This window comes from Bactrocera neohumeralis, unplaced genomic scaffold (assembly GCF_024586455.1).
Source record: "Bactrocera neohumeralis isolate Rockhampton unplaced genomic scaffold, APGP_CSIRO_Bneo_wtdbg2-racon-allhic-juicebox.fasta_v2 cluster09, whole genome shotgun sequence".
NCBI classification, from domain to species: Eukaryota; Metazoa; Arthropoda; class Insecta; order Diptera; family Tephritidae; genus Bactrocera; species Bactrocera neohumeralis.
The window spans coordinates 33,502,930-33,521,177 of NW_026089622.1; the positions used below are offsets into that span (position 1 = coordinate 33,502,930).

Consider the following 18,248-nt stretch of genomic DNA (forward strand, 5'->3'; position numbering starts at 1 on the left):
CCAAAGATGCCTTTTATGAGTGCTTGGAGCGCACTTATAAGAGCTGCCCCCGCCACGATGTCAAAATCGTGCATGGCGACTTTAACGCCAGGGTGGGCGAAGAAGGTATATTTGGCACTACAATCGGTAAATTCAGCCTCCACGACGAAACATCCCCAAATGGGTTTTCTGTTGTACACTCATCCGAAGATTCCGACGTACCAACGCCATTATTTGTATCCTTTATGAAATTATTTAAATACAAAACTGTTTTGTTTTTAGCCAGTGAATTTTTAAAATGCAGAAATTTGAATCTCGGATCCAATACAGTAGCCATCGCCAGAACTGAATTAAATTCAAGTTTGTCAAATCTCTTATTCATGTTCTTTTGCAGTTCACTTTTTAGCTCCCCTACAATGGCGTTTGACAATGAATTTTTGTCAAAGCTTCAGTTAAACAGCTTACTAAAGGTATAACCTTACTAATGGTAACGTTGGTATCAGCCGAAATCTCCCTGGTCACAATTTCAAAACACTTTAATAATTCAATCACCTCCTTAATTTTGTTCAGCTCGGAGGCATTAACCATAGTGGGTGCTTCTGGGCGAGTGAGCAGTACTTCACTTAAAATAGGGGCTAACTGAACAAATCATCACAAAGAATCATTTTCTTGGTATTACTTGTAGAAGCCCCGTTATCTATTTGTTTCTTCTGCAATTTATCACTGGCATTAACACTTTTTTTAATAAACTTAACAATGTCGCGCACCTTAGTTATCAAAGCTGATACTTCCGTGGACTTATCTATTGATTGCGCTAGAACCAAATTAAGTGTGCGTGCGAAGCAGGGTATTATTTTTTTCGCCAAACAAGCTTCTATTTAATTTCATCATGGTTGAATCATTATCAGTTACACAAGCAGAAATTTTATTTATGGAAACGTTCCACTCGTAGAAAAGTTTAAACATAGTTTCTTCTAAATAAGCTGCTGTATGACTTTCGTGCACTTCGATTACTCTTAACGTCCCACTCAACAAATGTAAATTGTCCAAAAAATGAATTGTTACCCCAAGGAACGACTGATTTTTTATTGTCTCCGTCCATATGTCATACGTTAGGCAATAACTGTCGCTCTTACGAATATACTCTTTGAAAATTGAAGACAGCGCTTCATATTTTTCATCCACTCGTAATTTTATTGTTTCCCTACTTGGATCTTTAAAAAGCGGAACCAGTTCTTTCATCATCTGCAGAAAACCTTTTCCTTCTACGGTAGAAAATGGCTTGTTCTCCATTATAATATATTTCAAAATTGCTTCAGTAATTTTCCTTGATTTAGGACCATCTTGGTAAGAAATACTTTTGACCTGCTCTTTCACATTAGGTAGGATCAGCGCTGGCAATTGATCCGATTTATTTTGCCGTACTGACGGAGTACATGTACTAGGAGACGATTCAATACATGCAGTCTTCTTATTACTATTGTCGTATAACTCACTTGACGCTGTCGTCCCAGCGGTTGGTGATATGTTAATTATTTCAGAAACTTTTCGCTGTTTTGGTTCCGAGTGCGGCGTAGTTTTGGAGGAGCATTCTGCATTATCAACTTCAGGGATGGGCACATTTTTAGCCAGCAAAGTTAGCAAGGGGCGCACGAGCGCTAGATGAGGGGAATATCAGTTTACGGAGGGAAGGGCATAAAATGTTGCAAAAAAATCAATTACATTCCTCCATAACTTAATGTCCATCGCAGAATCATGGATAATAGGGATAATGGGATGCCCAACTTGTTCCAGTGTGAGAGCGCCTCAAAAGAAGCGTTTTTATAACATTTTCCATTGTGGCCACATCGAACAAAATAAGAATTTTTGGGCATTTAAATTAAAACACCCAACATTTATTACGATTGCAAATTATTATATATTGGACTTTTAATATATGGCGAATCTACTTAAATCCTTTTTTATAATTTTATGATATATTAAAACAACTGACTTTTGATATTTCACTACTTAATAAGGTGAATTAAGCCTGTTAGTTCTCAATTAATAAATGTTTTTAATAATTTGTAATTGAAAAATTAATTCTGTGCATCAAATAGCAAAACGTTTCATGAAATATATTTAAATTTCGTATTTTCTTTGATTTTCATTTTTTTTTTTACTTTTTATTAGCGACCTTGAACGGCGGCAACAAATTCCTCCGTTCACATATATTTTTAGTATAATTTCAATCTGGCCGTTCCAGTCATTCCAATTGCAAAACGTCAAAACCTACCCAATTCAGTCAACTGTCAAAGTTCGGTAGGTGAGCGGTTCTCACATTTCCATTGACAGGCGAGATGGGGATCTCTTTATCTCTGATATTATCCATGGCAGAATGGTTGCGGTAATGCTGACATTGTACACAAATTAAAGAGCGGAAGTTTACTTCATATCGGAATTGTACACTTGTGTGAACAAAAAGAGGTAAACATAATTTGCAGGTTTTAGAGTTTCGCATTAATATTTGGTTTTATTTACCTATGCATGGTGGGAAATTCTAATCACTGGTAGGAAAAATTATAATGTTATATATTAATGAGTTATACTTGTATCTAAAAACAATTTTATTTAATGAGAAAACAGCACATTTTAAAACTTCACAACACCTTATGGTTGTTCCTATTTTGTTCACACCTCTGTACATGCGATAGAACAGTAATGGTGGTGATGCCAGTTGTAAAAATTCATTTTAGCTACAATTGGGGAAAACTTTTCTCAAGTTGTGGGCTTTTATACGTACATATGCAAGGCAGCTTTATACATATAGCTGCATATATATAAGAAAAAAGATACTTGTGACCATATGTATTTTGTTTAAACATATTGCAGTTCCATTTAATGAAAATGCTTATATAAATATATATATTAAATATATATACATATGTATATAAGTATATATTAAATATATAGTATATATATAAATATATATTAATATATATTAATATTTGTGATATCTTCAGTTTGGTTGTTTTATCAAAATATTCAAAGAATTGAGGTGTTTTTCTATAATTGTTCTGTTAAATTTTAAAAATCTAAGTTGCCTCTGGAAATGTATTAAAACAATAATACGCTCTATAGAAAGGGAACACATATTTTCAAAAATATAAGAAATCATAAAATAAAAATATATTTGCACGGTATGGCATTATTGGTTGAAAGTGGCTAAGCACGCAAATAGAATACAAACGCTAATGGCAGAAAAATCGTATTTCGCTTCTCCCTCCGCTACGAGCGACAAGCGTTTTGTTCTCGTTTTCATGCGAACAATGTTGCCATTACTCAATACGCATACGTAGTTTTGCACACATCTAACTTTTCAATTATAATTTTTCATAATATAAAATATCAAAACTGAAATCAAACTAGTAAAACTAGTTTATATATTTATAAATAATAGCATTCGATTCTGATTTTGCGTTAGTTTAAGAAAATTTCAAATATATTGAAGACAATTTTTATAATTACTACAGTATATTGAGCCTGGCAACCCTGCGTTGTGAGAGAGCAATCAGCTGAGTCTTTTCTATGGGGAAAACTCCAAGTAGTTGCAAATTCTACGGTAAACGGGCGGTAGAAGCGTTGCTGGGTAATTATTTACATTGCGCTCTCATGAGATTAATTTGTGTATATTCGTTTGAAGAAACAGTGGTTCATAACCTGAAGTTGTTATTGAAATTACTTTTTATAAGGAAGCTTAAAGAAATAACCTGGTTTGAAACTTTTTTCTTCGAAAATTATATCTATGTTTCGAAGCACACACACTTGTGAACAATTTTTTTCAAGAATGAAATTAAACAAACATAAAATAAGAAGCAGTTTATCTGGGGTCGAATCGTTACATCCGTGAACGTATCACTCGTCACGTAAAAGTCTGTATTTCGTATTATGATATACGTGATCGTAACGCTTATATACGTGATCGTAACGCTTCTATCGTAATCTGGCATGATGACATACGTGAACGAGTATATAAACGTATCCGTTCGTTCGAATCGTCGTTCGAACGCAAACTACCAATCGTAATAGACAAATTTATGGAAATGTGAGCAAAATTTTTTTAAATTTTGAGTTTTTTATAATTTTTAGGAATAAAGAACATAAACAAGAAACCAATAAATGGAATATCTCATTAAAAATTAAAAAAAAAAAATTATTTATGTGAACAAAATTTTTGTATTTTAGTTGACAATAAAAATAAAATTATTTACAAGGTTAAGGATATATACATTTTTGAATTAAAATTATTTATTTGGTCGATTGCGGTGAAGCGGTTCGCTACCCCGTTGTCCATTTCTTGAGTGTGATAAGAATCGCAATTTTTGAGGGTCGTAACTAATTGTAAATTTTTAAACGTTAGCAAATCTTCCACTTTTGTGGGGACATACCTTCCTCTCTTGCCATATCCTCAAATACTCCACCGTCTTTTTAAGATTTCATGCTTTGTTCAACGATACATCTATAAAGAAATTTTATTAATGAGGATTCATAATTTTTTTTTATATCTACGCTATTGCTACGATCTCCTAGCTATCTCCGCACTACTTTTTTATGCCCATCACTTTCACTAGAGCTGAAATAAAAAAACAAAGTTGGATTCATTTTGATATTTAATTAGCTTTTGTTAGTTTATTGAAAATTTCGCAACAGTTTTGACAGTTCCACATCTATTATGACCTAAAAATACGATCCAAAGCAATGTGGAATTTAAAAACTATTGTGAATTGAAAATACATTATGATCCGTTTGCTATCGTATGTCATAATGCCAATCACCGCATACGATTGACGTATCACGTAATTTTCTTTCGTATGTTTGCCGATCGGTGCACGGATGTAACGATTCGACCCCTGATTTAAATTTTGGTACAACTATTCGTGTAGCGACAGCAAATGAGATTAAACCATAGAAATTAATATGTGAAATAAACTAAATTAAATGCTGTTTTAAAGACATATTAAAAAAACTATTACTAAAATAAAATATTTATTATACTTTTTGTTACTTGTCTTACATTTTATAAATTTATAGTAGTTACAAAGAAACTTAAAATTGTTAGACAATTTTACAGTTATTACCCACAGTTCAACTTCCCATATATGCGCGCGCTCTCATTTGTAAGCATGGTGTGGCAAAATACGTTGCTCTCATTTGTAAATGTGGAGTGGTAAAATACGTTGCTCTCACTTCCCTCTTCATGTCTACCCGCGATGATCCCCTCATCTAGCCCTCAAAATGTGCACTCGTGCCCGAACGGGCAAAATGCCACTGAGGGCTAATATGCCCACCCCTGATCAACTTGATCGAGTAATACCTTTTTATGTACATTCTCAACGTGACAGTGAAGATTTTTAATTTCTTGTTGCAGAGTTTGCATGTGGCGGAAGCATCTGAATTTCTTATAAAGAAGCTACAGACCTTGCTTATTAATTTTGAAGGCAGCATTTTGAAAATCTGAAATATTATGTACATATTTAAACGTCTAACACAATTATTTACATATATTTTATATTCACTACACCTGTAATAGAGTTGTGATTGACAACAGATGAATTCGAAACAAAACTTATATTAAACGCTCAAAAACTGCAAAGATGTGGAGTAAAATTTGAAAAAGTATCGACATAAGTCATCGATCCCGAATCACAACATCGATGTTTTGTCAGAAACATCGATATTTCAGAAACATCGATGCATCGTTTGCGCCCCTATGCGGGACCACATTGAACGCGTCAGTCGGACATAACTTGATTGTATCAGTAACACCTGCACATGCTGCTCTTGGTATTCCATTTAAGTTTCTAAAGTTGTATTGTTTGTTTAGCGATGGCCCCCATACCAAAGCTGCATATGTAAGTATAGGTCTTATGACAGCCATATACTTATGTACATCCACATGATTATACTAGGTTTGAGGCCCCAATTCCTGCTGACGATTCTCTTGCAAGTATAGTAGGCCATGTATGCTTTATTTATTCTTATTTCTATATTTAGTTTCCAGCACAGTTTGGTGTCAATCTCCACCCCCAAGTATTTAGCTGTGGGAGATAGAGTGGGTGTTGTACCGTTTAGTACCGGAAGTTGAAACTAAGGTATTTTGGTTCTGCTTGTGAGTAACATCAGTTCTGTTTTGTTCGGGTTAACTCCTAGTCCATTGTTTTTAGCCCATAGGTTTACCCTTCGTAGTGCTCTTTCCATAATTTCGCTGACTGTTGAAGGAAACATGCCTGATACCAACAACACTATATCGTCTGCATATGCTACTGCTTTCACTCCTCCACCGTTTAGTTGGAATAGTATTTCGTTCAGCGCTACAACCCATAGATGCGGAGAGAGGACCCTCCCTTGAAGCGTTCCCCTACTCACATAACTTGTATGTGTTGCAGCGCCGTTTGAAGCTATAAACTTTCTATTCTCAAGCATCGATTTTATCCATCGGCATACAGTGTCATCTATGCCACCATGTGCCAGAGAATTTATTATCGCATTTACTTCTATGTTGTTGAAGGCGCCCTCTATGTCTAGAAATGCAGCCATGGTGTATTGTTTGTGGTGTAGTGATTTTTCAATTACACTTATCACCTCGTGAAGGGCAGTTTCGGTTGATCGGCCTTTTATGTATGCATGTTGGGACTTCGATAACTTATCCGCCACTATTGTTCTTACATGTAAGTCTATTAGCCTTTAGCATAAAGGAGGTGAGGCTTATAGGTCTAAAATCCTTGGCATTATCGTGTGTTCTTCTGCCTGGTTTTGGAAGGAACACAACTTTAATTCTTTTCCAACTTCTGGGGATATAAGATAGTTGAATGCTAGCTTTGTATATATCTTCAAGCCTTTGAACCATTGGTTGTACCAGTTTCTGCAGCATTATGGGCATACTCCCGTCAGGACCTGCCGCTTTAAATGGTGCAAAACTATTTATGGCATATTTGATTTTGCTTTTGTCTATTATTTGGCTTCGATAATCAGCTGCGTTCAACGGTGGTTCTGGTTGAACCCTCGTCGAAGGTGTTTGCTGACTTCCTCTGAAGTGCGTTTTAATTAGTACCTCTAGAGACTCTTTTGCCGAGGAGGTCCAATCACTTCCCTCCGCCCTAATGTAGGCAGTATTAATATGATCTTTGGATAGCATTTTACTCAGCCTAGCGGTTTCTCTGCAATTTTCTATCAATGTGCAGAAAGATCGGCACTGTTAGCGGTGTGGATTTATTGAACGTTGTGGTTAAGATTTTTTCCAACTTCTCTACTTCTGAATCTAGTTCCTTAGGATTACTAATACTCTTATTGCCTCCCTTTTCAAGGCATTTTGTTGCTATACTGGTAAATTTTCCCAGTGCCGTTCTTCTAGGGTTCCGGTATGTGAGAGGCGCACTGTACTTCTCGCGGATGCTGAAGAGTATCCAGGAATGATCCGACATGGAAGGCCCATCGGATACCCTCCAGTTATCTTATGTTATTGGGCATCTCGGGTTTCTTCGATGCCCACATTCCTTAGCAACTGGCTGGCGTCGTTGACCTCTTCCGTGTCGTCTTCGTCAGCCGCTTTGTCGCCTTGGAAGATTTTTAGTCTGGCCTTGCGGATTCCGAAGCTGATTTTGTAGTCAGTCTTCTTCAGAACCTCAATGGACTCATCACAAATGGCCACTAGTATTGGCTTGCTTGCTTTATTCGGTTTTTCCTCCTTGATTAGCTGCCACTCATCTATACCAGGTATAGATTTGTTCTGCAGCTTAATGCACCTCAGGAGTTTTTTGCCTGGCTCCTCTAGAGGGGGTAACCAAATGCGAGCACGAGGTCTCTTCGGAATTTCCCTGGCGGGTATAAGCCTCAATTGGAGGCCTATAAAGGCGTTGCTAATTTTAGCAACACTACCCGTCAGGAAATCTAGCGAGGCTTGGTCCGCGCACTTAATGACCCTGTAGCCCCTGAGGTTCTCAGAGGAGTCAAACTCCCGGTGAGGACCCGCAGGATTGTCGAGTACATAGCTTAGCACCATACTTGACAATCTGACGTCGATCTCTTCCTGTATTGTGCCCGGAGGGGAATTTCCATCTATGATGGCCACCAGCAGGCTATCCCTGGCTACATCGCAGAAATGCCTTGCCGTTTTTGTGCTGCTGTGTTCACCCTCACTCCGCCTCGGTTTTTTGGATTAAGTTCCGGGTACCTCTGTGATATAGCGATTTCTCTTCTGAGAAGTGCTCTCTCGTTTGCTCTCTTCTTGAGGTTGTGATTGCTTCCTTTTCAGGTAGCCTTCATATTCCTCTACGATAGATTTGAGGCGCTTTGTTTCAGCCTCATCAACTGGGGTGCCGGTTGCCTGGTCTTTGGCTATCTTCCCTAGTATGAAGACGGCCCTCTGGTACCGGTTTTTCCTCAGCTGATTCTGGGATTTCTTGCTCTTCTTTCTGTTCTCTCCTTTAGCCGCCAGTGCACTTTGGTTGGTGCTCATGGCAGCCTTGGAGGTGGACGCTCTGAAAGTATACTTTGGTTGGTATGTCCGGTAGTACTCTTACTCGTCTCCTGGCTGGAGGCAAGTAGTTCGTCTTCTTCGGATTCCGTAATAGGATTCCTATAGTTCATGTCCTTAGTTGTTGCTGTTGCCGTCAATTTGGTTGTTGTAGTTGATGTTGTTGTTGTTGTGTTATTGTTTCCGTTCATATTTTGGTCCCACGAGTAAACCGGAAGGGGTTGATCACTCGTCCGCAGAGCCGGTATGCGGAGAGAAGGCTTTTATACCTCCGACCTCGCCCGGGCATCGGAGGGGACCATTCGCGATCAGCTATTTATTACCCCCCCGCTGACTATTCAGCCATCGGCACGGGTACCTCAACACCTTGGCTTGGGGTGGTGTGGGTTCGGGTATCCTCATACTTCCACAATAGGAGATGGGCGTAAAACCTATGGTTTAGTCATCCATATCACTATTGTGGGAATTATGAGGTGTCCCTCTTAGTTCGTGAGAGTAGAGTGCGTTTCCTTGGGGTGCACACTAGGGTGGGTCGATTCCGGACTTTTTTCGATTCGGGATTTCTAATATTGCGGAAAAGTTGCCTTAGTACTTCCTGATTCCTGAACGGATTGCATCTTCAACCCCAACTCCGGCCTTGAAATTTCGGAAATTCGCCTAAAATCGTGAAATTGTTTACCTAGCGCCTGAAATACGCATCTCATGGCAAAATTTATAAAACAAAAGTTATTTGTCACGTCATTTGCTACCGAAATGGTATATGTGATCATGGCCGTATGACGAATCGTTCCCGAGATACGAGCGAAAATGCGGCGCGCCACAGCGCAAAGTGATAAAATCATAAACCGTGAACACCGAAGATCCGAAAACCGAAAAGGGTACCTTTGGCAATTGGTTACGACAAATCTTTTGTGCACTGATTTATGCATTATATGTATATGTTTTTAAATTAAATTTTTGACTCAAGCACTTAGTCCCTGCTTGGGCGCCATGAAATTTCTCAAACGTTTTTGAGAATACAAATTTTTTTCTGGGGTGCGTGTTTGTGTAATTATTTTAAATATTTCACTTCGCTGAAATAAACCAAGTGCCTGTACCCACATAGAATATTTAAGTGTTCCGAAATTGCGACGGCGAGAAAATAGAAAAGCGTGCGAGTTCGATTGCGGTCTAATTACAATTGAAATCTTTATTCCAGTTAGTATTTTACTTATCCTAAAACTGAAGCTAACGGGATAAACAGTTGGAATGTTAATATGTATGTATGCACAAAAAGGAGGTAAGTACAATTCATTTCGTTAACTTATGGTAATAGATTAAGGTGAGTATGATTAATATTAATGGCGTAAGTATTTTTACAAATAAAAAATAAAAAATTTTAATTTAATGTTTTTTCATTTTAGCTTTGGACATCCTTGACAGGATCAGAATCCTTCAACATGGAGTGCAATTTAACATTATTAGGGTAAGTAAATGAAAAGAAAACTTTATAATTCAAATGTAATATTTCAAAAATATATTTAAATTTAATTTAATTAAAATGCCTTTCGTTTTAGCTGTGGACAAAAGTCACTTGACGCAACAATAAATATTACTTGATCATTTACAATATAAAACAAACATTTGTTTTCACATATTATATTGGATTATACAGGCCGTTTTAAACGCATAAAATACATATGTACATATGTATGTATTTATTTTTGCGTATTATATTGGACTGCGCAGTCCGATTTCAAAGTACACACACTTTTTTCACATACTTTCTTAACAATTGATATTTGCCGCTTCTGATGATATACCTGCTGCTGCTACTTCCAATTCAGTTCAGATTTCCAATACTATAAAAATAAATGAAGTAATTATTTTCAAAATATTGTTAAAAAGTCACATAAAATTCATTTACTTACCTTCTTGTTGTACGAGCCTCCTTTACGATGGTACGATCACGAACGACATGCGTCTTTCAATCGTTTTTTTATTACCGTTTTTGGGATTTTCTATTGTCACTATTGACAATAATGTTTTCCCCTTCATACTCATTCAAATAAATCAAGAAATGAAACAAACTTTTTTTCATCGCATTTAGGTAAACAAAAAATAACCCGAAAATGTGCGTTGGTGTTAGTGTATAGAGAAAAAATGTGTAGTTGTATTGGAATATTTGTCACAAGCGAGTAGCCGTGGTTGGCAGCTTTGTAATAATATATACTTATGTATGTATGTATATAGTAAATGCTTAATAGCGTACTAACTTACAAGAATTGGGTTCCACATTAGGCTTAGTTGCGGAATAAGAGAGTGAGCGTATTTCGGGTATGCTAACGCCAACTCAACTAAAAACATAAATATATATATATACATATATTAGAGTGATTAAAAAAAAAAAAATCGGAAAAAAAATACTCGGAAAAATAGGTTCCTAGACACCTCTAAGAAAGCCTCTCCAAACATGAGTTTTTAATTGTAACGGGAAGGTCCTCCTACATACAGTTTACTATTTTTTCTTATTATCAGATAGAAAAATTTATATCTCGCTTCCAACTACTTAAAAAAATATCTTGTTTCTTAGATTTTGTGGGAAATTGAATGCTCTACAAAAAAGGCTAGTATGATTTTTTCGTAAACCCAAACGTTTAAAAGATATTAACAGTTAAAATTTGATTATTTTTTGGAAAATTTTTTATTTCTTATGAATTTTATAACTCAATGAAAAAAAAATCATCAAAAAAGCGAAATAAGTGCTAAAAAATTACAAAAAGTTGCAAGTCGTGCTAAAAAGTGCTAGTGTCACGTACCACAAAAAAAAGAGTACAGTATCGACAAAGATAAAATTTACAACTTGCAACAGTAACAATGGAAATTGCGGTATATATATCTTCTTCTTAATTGGCGTAGAAACCGCTTAAGCGATTATAGCCGAGTTAACAACAGCGCGCCAGTCGTTTCTTCTTTTCGCTACGTGGCGCCAATTGGATATTCCAAGCGAAGCCAGGTCCTTCTCCACTTGGTCCTTCCAACGGAGTGGAGGTCTTCCTCTTCCTCTGCTTCACCCGGCGGGTACTGCGTCGAATATTTTCAGAGCGGGAGTGTTTTCGTCCATCCGGACAACATGACCTAGCCAGCGTAGCCGCTGTCTTTTAATTCGCTGAACTATGTCGATGTCGTCGTATATCTCGTACAGCTCATCGTTCCATCGAATGCGGTATTCGCCGTGGCTAACGCGCAAAGGACCATAAATCTTTCGCAGAACTTTTCTCTCGAAAACTCGCAACGTCGACTCATCCGTTGTTGACATCGTCCATGACTCTGCACCATACAGCAGGACGGGAATTATGAGTGACTTATAGAGTTTGGTTTTTGTTTGTCGAGAGAGGACTTTGCTTCTCAATTGCCTACTCAGTCCGAAGTAGCACCTGTTGGTAAGACTTATCCTGCGTTGGATTTCTAGACTGACATTGTTGGTGGTGTTTACGCTGGTTCCAAGATAGACGAAATTATCTACGACTTCAAAGTTATGACTGTCAAAAGTGACGTCAGAGCCAAGTCGCGAATGCGACGACTGTTTGTTTGATGACAGGAGATATTTCGTCTTGCCCTCGTTCACTGCCAGACCCATTTTCTGTGCTTCCTTGTCCAGCCTGGAGAAAGCAGAACTAACGGCGCGGGTGTTGAGGCCGATGATATCAATATCATCGGCATACGCCAACAGCTGTACACTCTTATAGAAAATGGTACCTTCTCTATTTAGTTCTGCGGCTCGAACTATTTTCTCCAAAAGCAGGTTGAAAAAGTCGCACGATAGGGAATCGCCTTGTCTGAAACCTCGTTTGGTATCGAACGGCTCGGAGAGGTCCTTCCCGATCCTGACGGAGCTTTTGGTGTTACTCAACGTCAGTTTACACAGCCGTATTAGTTTTGCGGGGATACCAAATTCAGACATCGCGGCATAAAGGCAGCTCCTTTTCGTGCTGTCGAAAGCAGCTTTGAAATCGACGAAGAGGTGGTGTGTGTCCATTCTTCTTTCACGGGTCTTTTCCAAGATTTGGCGCATGGTGAATATCTGGTCGGTTGTTGATTTTCCAGGTCTGAAGCCACACTGATAAGGTCCAATCAGTTTGTTGACGGTGGGCTTTAATCTTTCACACAATACGCTCCATAGAACCTTATATGCGATGTTGAGGAGGCTAATCCCACGGTAGTTGGCGCAGATTGTGGGGTCTCCTTTTTTATGGATTGGGCATAACCCACTTAAATTCCAATCGTTGGGCATGCTTTCGTCCGACCATATTTTACAAAGAAGCTGATGCATGCACCTTATCAGTTCTTCGCCGCCGTGTTTGAATAGCTCGGCCGGCAATCCGTCGGCCCCTGCCGCTTTGTTGTTCTTCAGGCGGGCAATTGCTATTCGAACTTCTTCATGGTCGGGTAATGGAACGTCTGCTCCATCGTCATCGATTGGGGAATCGGGTTCTCCTTCTCCTGGTGTTGTGCGTTCACTGCCATTCAGCAGGCTGGAGAAGTGTTCCCTCCATAATTTAAGTATGCTCTGGGCATCAGTGACTAGATCACCTTTGGGGGTTCTACAGGAATACGCTCCGGTCTTGAAACCTTCCGTAAGCCGCCGCATTTTGGATGGATGGAGTCATGTGTAGAAGTTCACGCAAGTGAGGAAAGTTCTCTGATCGCCATTCACTTGGGAGTGGCCAGAAACGATTCTTTTACACATGGCTCAAGCAGCTCACGACTTCCGGTCTTTGACCAAGTATCCTCTGGGTAGCCTAAGAACATCCGTTCGAAGGCGAGCTAAAGTGAGAAGGCGAAACATTCCCTACAAGGGTTGTGCGCTGGGTTTGGGACCCGCCACGTAAAAAAACACCCTCAGTGAAGAGCTATAACCAGCGGTATATATATACATATTTATAAAGCACAGTTTCAAAACAAAAACCAATAAAATAATACCAGTAACAAACAGTAACAACGGAACTTGCGGTATGTACATATATGTATGTAAATAAATTTTTTATTTTCCTTATTGGTTTTTTTTAAAAGTAACTTATAACTCTCGCTTATAACTTATAACTCATAACTGCCCTATTTATCTCTTAATTATAGTTCTTATAGTATTATAATGCTGATCATGTAAAAAGGGTGGCTGTGGCATTTCTTGTTGCGTGATCAAGTTCTTCTTGTAATTGTATTTCAATAGATTTTATGCTGACTTTGCAAATTGGCTATTGTTGATTTTAATATTCTTTGTTTACGTTAATTCTATTTGTTATGATAGGCGGTTGGCTTGATCCTATGGATGAATGTGGTGTCGACTTACATCACATATGTGTCTACTAGAGATGAATCGGATAGGGGTTTATTTTAGTGGGTTTGGGTTGCATTAACTACAACCCTTGTTAAAAAAAGAAACGTCCTCGTTTCGGCTTTGGATGTTAATTCATCAATTTTGTGATAGATTCAAGCATATTGGCATTAGCTTCTTCAATTTTCATTTTTTTATATTTTTTAATTTTTTGCCAGATTTTGATAATTACATAAATCAAAGCAATAATTATTGCCAAAAATAAGAGTGCCCAAAGAGTTGGGTGAGATTTAATTTCATCTTGGCCCATATTTAAAAGATTTGTATTTTTAAATTTTAAATCTATATTTTTCGATTCAAGATATTCGAGGACATCAAACCGACTAGGCTGATTTGATTTAATATAGTTCCAAATTATGCTACTTGGATTTTCATAAATTTTGTTGTCAATTACTATGGTGTTATTGAAGGTTACTAAATATGTACCATCGAGGTCGATGTTATCAACTGTGTGTTTTCCTGATATTAAGATTATGCCATCTTTAATAATTTCTAATTGTTTGTTTTTTTCTTTAATTTTCAGACATTCTCCTTTTTGATTATTTAATATTTTAGAAAAGCAAGTTTCTTTAAAATCCATTTCACAATAACTAGCACTTAATTCTATTTTACATGTTTTAATGTTAGAGTATGTGTTTTTACATTTAATTATTTCATTTTCTATTACTAATTTTCCATCCATCCATATATCTTTAATTACAGGGTATTTAATATATATTACAATTATTTCATTATTCTGTACTATTTTAAATTTAGATGCGTCAATTACATCTGTGATTGTAAAATTATTGTGTTCATGACTTACAATATCTTTAATTTCTTTTATATTCAATATTGTAGGGTTAAGAATTCCGACTTTTCGATACAATAGTTTGGAGAGTATTTTCTAGATCTGTTAGTATTAATTTATTTCTGTGTTCTTCTTCTTAATTGGCGTAGAAACCGCTTAAGCGATTATAGCCGAGTTAACAACAGCGCGCCAGTCGTTTCTTCTTCTCGCTACGTGGCGCCAATTGGATATTCCAAGCGAAGCCAGGTCCTTCTCCACTTGGTCCTTCCAACGGAGTGGAGGTCTTCCTCTTCCTCTGCTTCCCCCGGCGGGTACTGCGTCGAATATTTTCAGAGCTGGAGTGTTTTCGTCCATCCGGACAACATGACCTAGCCAGCGTAGCCGCTGTCTTTTAATTCGCTGAACTATGTCGATGTCGTCGTATATCTCGTACAGCTCATCGTTCCATCGAATGCGGTATTCGCCGTGGCTAACGCGCAAAGGACCATAAATCTTTCGCAGAACTTTTCTCTCGAAAACTCGCAACGTCGACTCATCCGTTGTTGACATCGTCCAAGACTCTGCACCATACAGCAGGACGGGAATTATGAGTGACTTATAGAGTTTGGTTTTTGTTTGTCGAGAGAGGACTTTGCTTCTCAATTGCCTACTCAGTCCGAAGTAGCACCTGTTGGCAAGAGTTATCCTGCGTTTGATTTCTAGGCTGACATTGTTGGTGGTATTTACGCTGGTTCCAAGATAGACGAAATTATCTACGACTTCAAAGTTATGACTGTCAACAGTGACGTGAGTGCCAAGTCGCGAATGCGACGACTGTTTGTTTGATGACAGGAGATACTTCGTCTTGCCCTCGTTCACTGCCAGACCCATTTTCTGTGCTTCCTTGTCCAGCCTGGAGAAAGCAGAACTAACGGCGCGGGTGTTGAGGCCGATGATATCAATATCATCGGCATACGCCAACAGCTGTACACTCTTATAGAAGATGGTACCTTCTCTATTTAGTTCTGCGGCTCGAACTATTTTCTCCAAAAGCAGGTTGAAAAGTCGCACGATAGGGAATCGCCTTGTCTGAAACCTCGTTTGGTATCGAACGGCTCGGAGAGGTCCTTCCCGATCCTGACGGAGCTTTTGGTGTTACTCAACGTCAGTTTACACAGCCGTATTAGTTTTGCGGGGATACCAAATTCAGACATCGCGGCATAAAGGCAGCTCCTTTTCGTGCTGTCGAAAGCAGCTTTGAAATCGACGAAGAGGTGGTGTGTGTCGATTCTCCTTTCACGGGTCTTTTCCAAGATTTGGCGCATGGTGAATATCTGGTCGGTTGTTGATTTGCCTGGTCTGAAGCCACACTTATAAGGTCCAATCAGTTTGTTGACGGTGGGCTTTAATCTTTCACACAATACGCTCGATAGAACCTTATATGCGATGTTGAGGAGGCTAATCCCACGGTAGTTGGCGCAGATTGTGGGGTCTCCTTTTTTATGGATTGGGCATAGCACACTTAAATTCCAATCGTTGGGCATGCTTTCGTCCGACCATATTTTACAAAGAAGCTGATGCATGCACCTTATCAGTTCTTCGCCGCCGTGTTTGAATAGCTCGGCCGGCAATCCGTCGGACCCTGCCGCTTTGTTGTTCTTCAGGCGGGCAATTGCTATTCGAACTTCTTCATGGTCGGGTAATGGAACGTCTGCTCCATCGTCATCGATTGGAGAATCGGGTTCTTCTTCTCCTGGTGTTGTGCGTTCACTGCCATTCAGCAGGCTGGAGAACTGTTCCCTCCATAATTTAAGTATGCTCTGGGCATCAGTGACTAGATCACCTTTGGGGGTTCTACAGGAATACGCTCCGGTCTTGAAACCTTCCGTAAGCCGCCGCATTTTTTCGTAGAATTTTCGAGCATTACCCCTGTCGGCCAGCTTATCAAGCTCTTCGTACTCACGCATTTCAGCCTCTTTCTTCTTCTGTCTACAAATGCGTCTCGCTTCCCTCTTCAACTCTCGGTATCTATCCCATCCCGCATTTGTAGTGGTCGATCGTAACGTTGCGAGGTAGGCAGCCTGTTTTCTCTCCGCTGCGACACGGCACTCCTCGTCGTACCAGCTGTTCTTTTGCACTTTCCGAAAACCAATGGTTTCGGTTGCAGCTGTACGTAAGGAGTTTGAAATGCCGTCCCACAGTTCCCTTATACCGAGTTGTTGACGAGTGCTCTCAGAAAGCAGGAGTGCAAGCCGAGTAGAAAATCGTTCGGCTGTCTGTTGTGATTGCAGCTTCTCGACGTCGAACCTTCCTTGTGTTTGGTGGCGCGCGTTTTTGCTGCACAGAGGCGGGTGCGAATCTTAGCTGCAACAAGATAGTGGTCCGAGTCGATGTTAGGACCTCGGAGCGCACGCACATCTAAAACACTGGAGACGTGTCTTCCGTCTATCACAACATGATCGATCTGGTTGGTAGTTTTTCGATCCGGAGACAGCCAGGTAGCTTGATGAATCTTCTTATGCTGGAATCTAGTACTACAGATAACCATATTTCGGGCCCCGGCGAAGTCAATCAGTTTCAACCCATTTGGGGATGTTTCGTCGTGGAGGCTGAATTTACCGACCGTAGTGCCAAATATACCTTCTTTGCCCACCCTGGCGTTAAAGTCGCCAAGCACGATTTTGACATCGTGGCGGGGGCAGCTCTCATAAGCGCGCTCCAAGCGCTCATAGAAGGCATCTTTGGTCACATCGTCCTTCTCTTCCGTCGGGGCGTGGGCGCAAATCAGCGATATGTTGAAGAACCTCGCTTTGATGCGGATTGTGGCTAGACGTTCATTCACCGCAGTGAATGATAGTACTCGGCGACGGAGTCTCTCTCCCACCACGAATCCTACACCAAACTTGCGCTCCTTTATATGGCCACTGTAGTAAATGTCACAAGGACCTACTCGTCTCTGTCCTTGTCCCGTCCATCGCATTTCTTGGACGGCGGTGATGTCAGCCTTTGCCTTTACGAGGACATCAACCAGCTGGGCAGCGGCACCTTCACAATTAAGGGACCGGACATTCCAGGTGCGTGCCCTCAATTCGTAGTCCTTATTTCGTTTGCCATGGTCGTCATCAAAAGGGGGGTCTCTCATCCGAGGCTGGTTGTAGCTCTTCACTGGGGTGTTTTTTACGTGGCGGGTCCCAAACCCAGCGCACAACCCTTGTAGGGAATGTTTCGCCTTCTCACTTTAGCTCGCCTTCGAACGGATGTTCTTAGGCTACCCAGAGGATACTTGGTCAAAGACCGGAAGTAGTGAGCTGCTTGAGCCATGTGTAAAAGAATCGTTTCTGGCCACTCCCAAGTGAATGGCGATCAGAGAACTTTCCTCACTTGCGTGAACTTCTACACATGACTCCATCCTCCTTTCTGTGTTGCATTATGTTAATTCAGGTTGAACTATTCTCTATTTTACTGACAATATTTGTTAGTTGTGTAACTACCTCAAATAATTTGGAATTTGTAGTAAACTGTCTATTGTTATTTTCTATGAGTTCAGATAATTTCGCGTTTATTCGTACAATATCGTCATGGTGTGGTGTTCCCGAAATCCATTTCCATATTGT

At 39.4% G+C, this 18,248-nt stretch overlaps 1 protein-coding gene across 1 annotated transcript in view; it reads left to right on the top strand.

Annotated features, from left to right (window-relative positions):
- LOC126764085 (uncharacterized) overlaps window positions 1-18,248 on the top strand; it is a 532,840-nt gene that overhangs the window by 3,540 nt on the left and 511,052 nt on the right. The window lies entirely within an intron of this gene.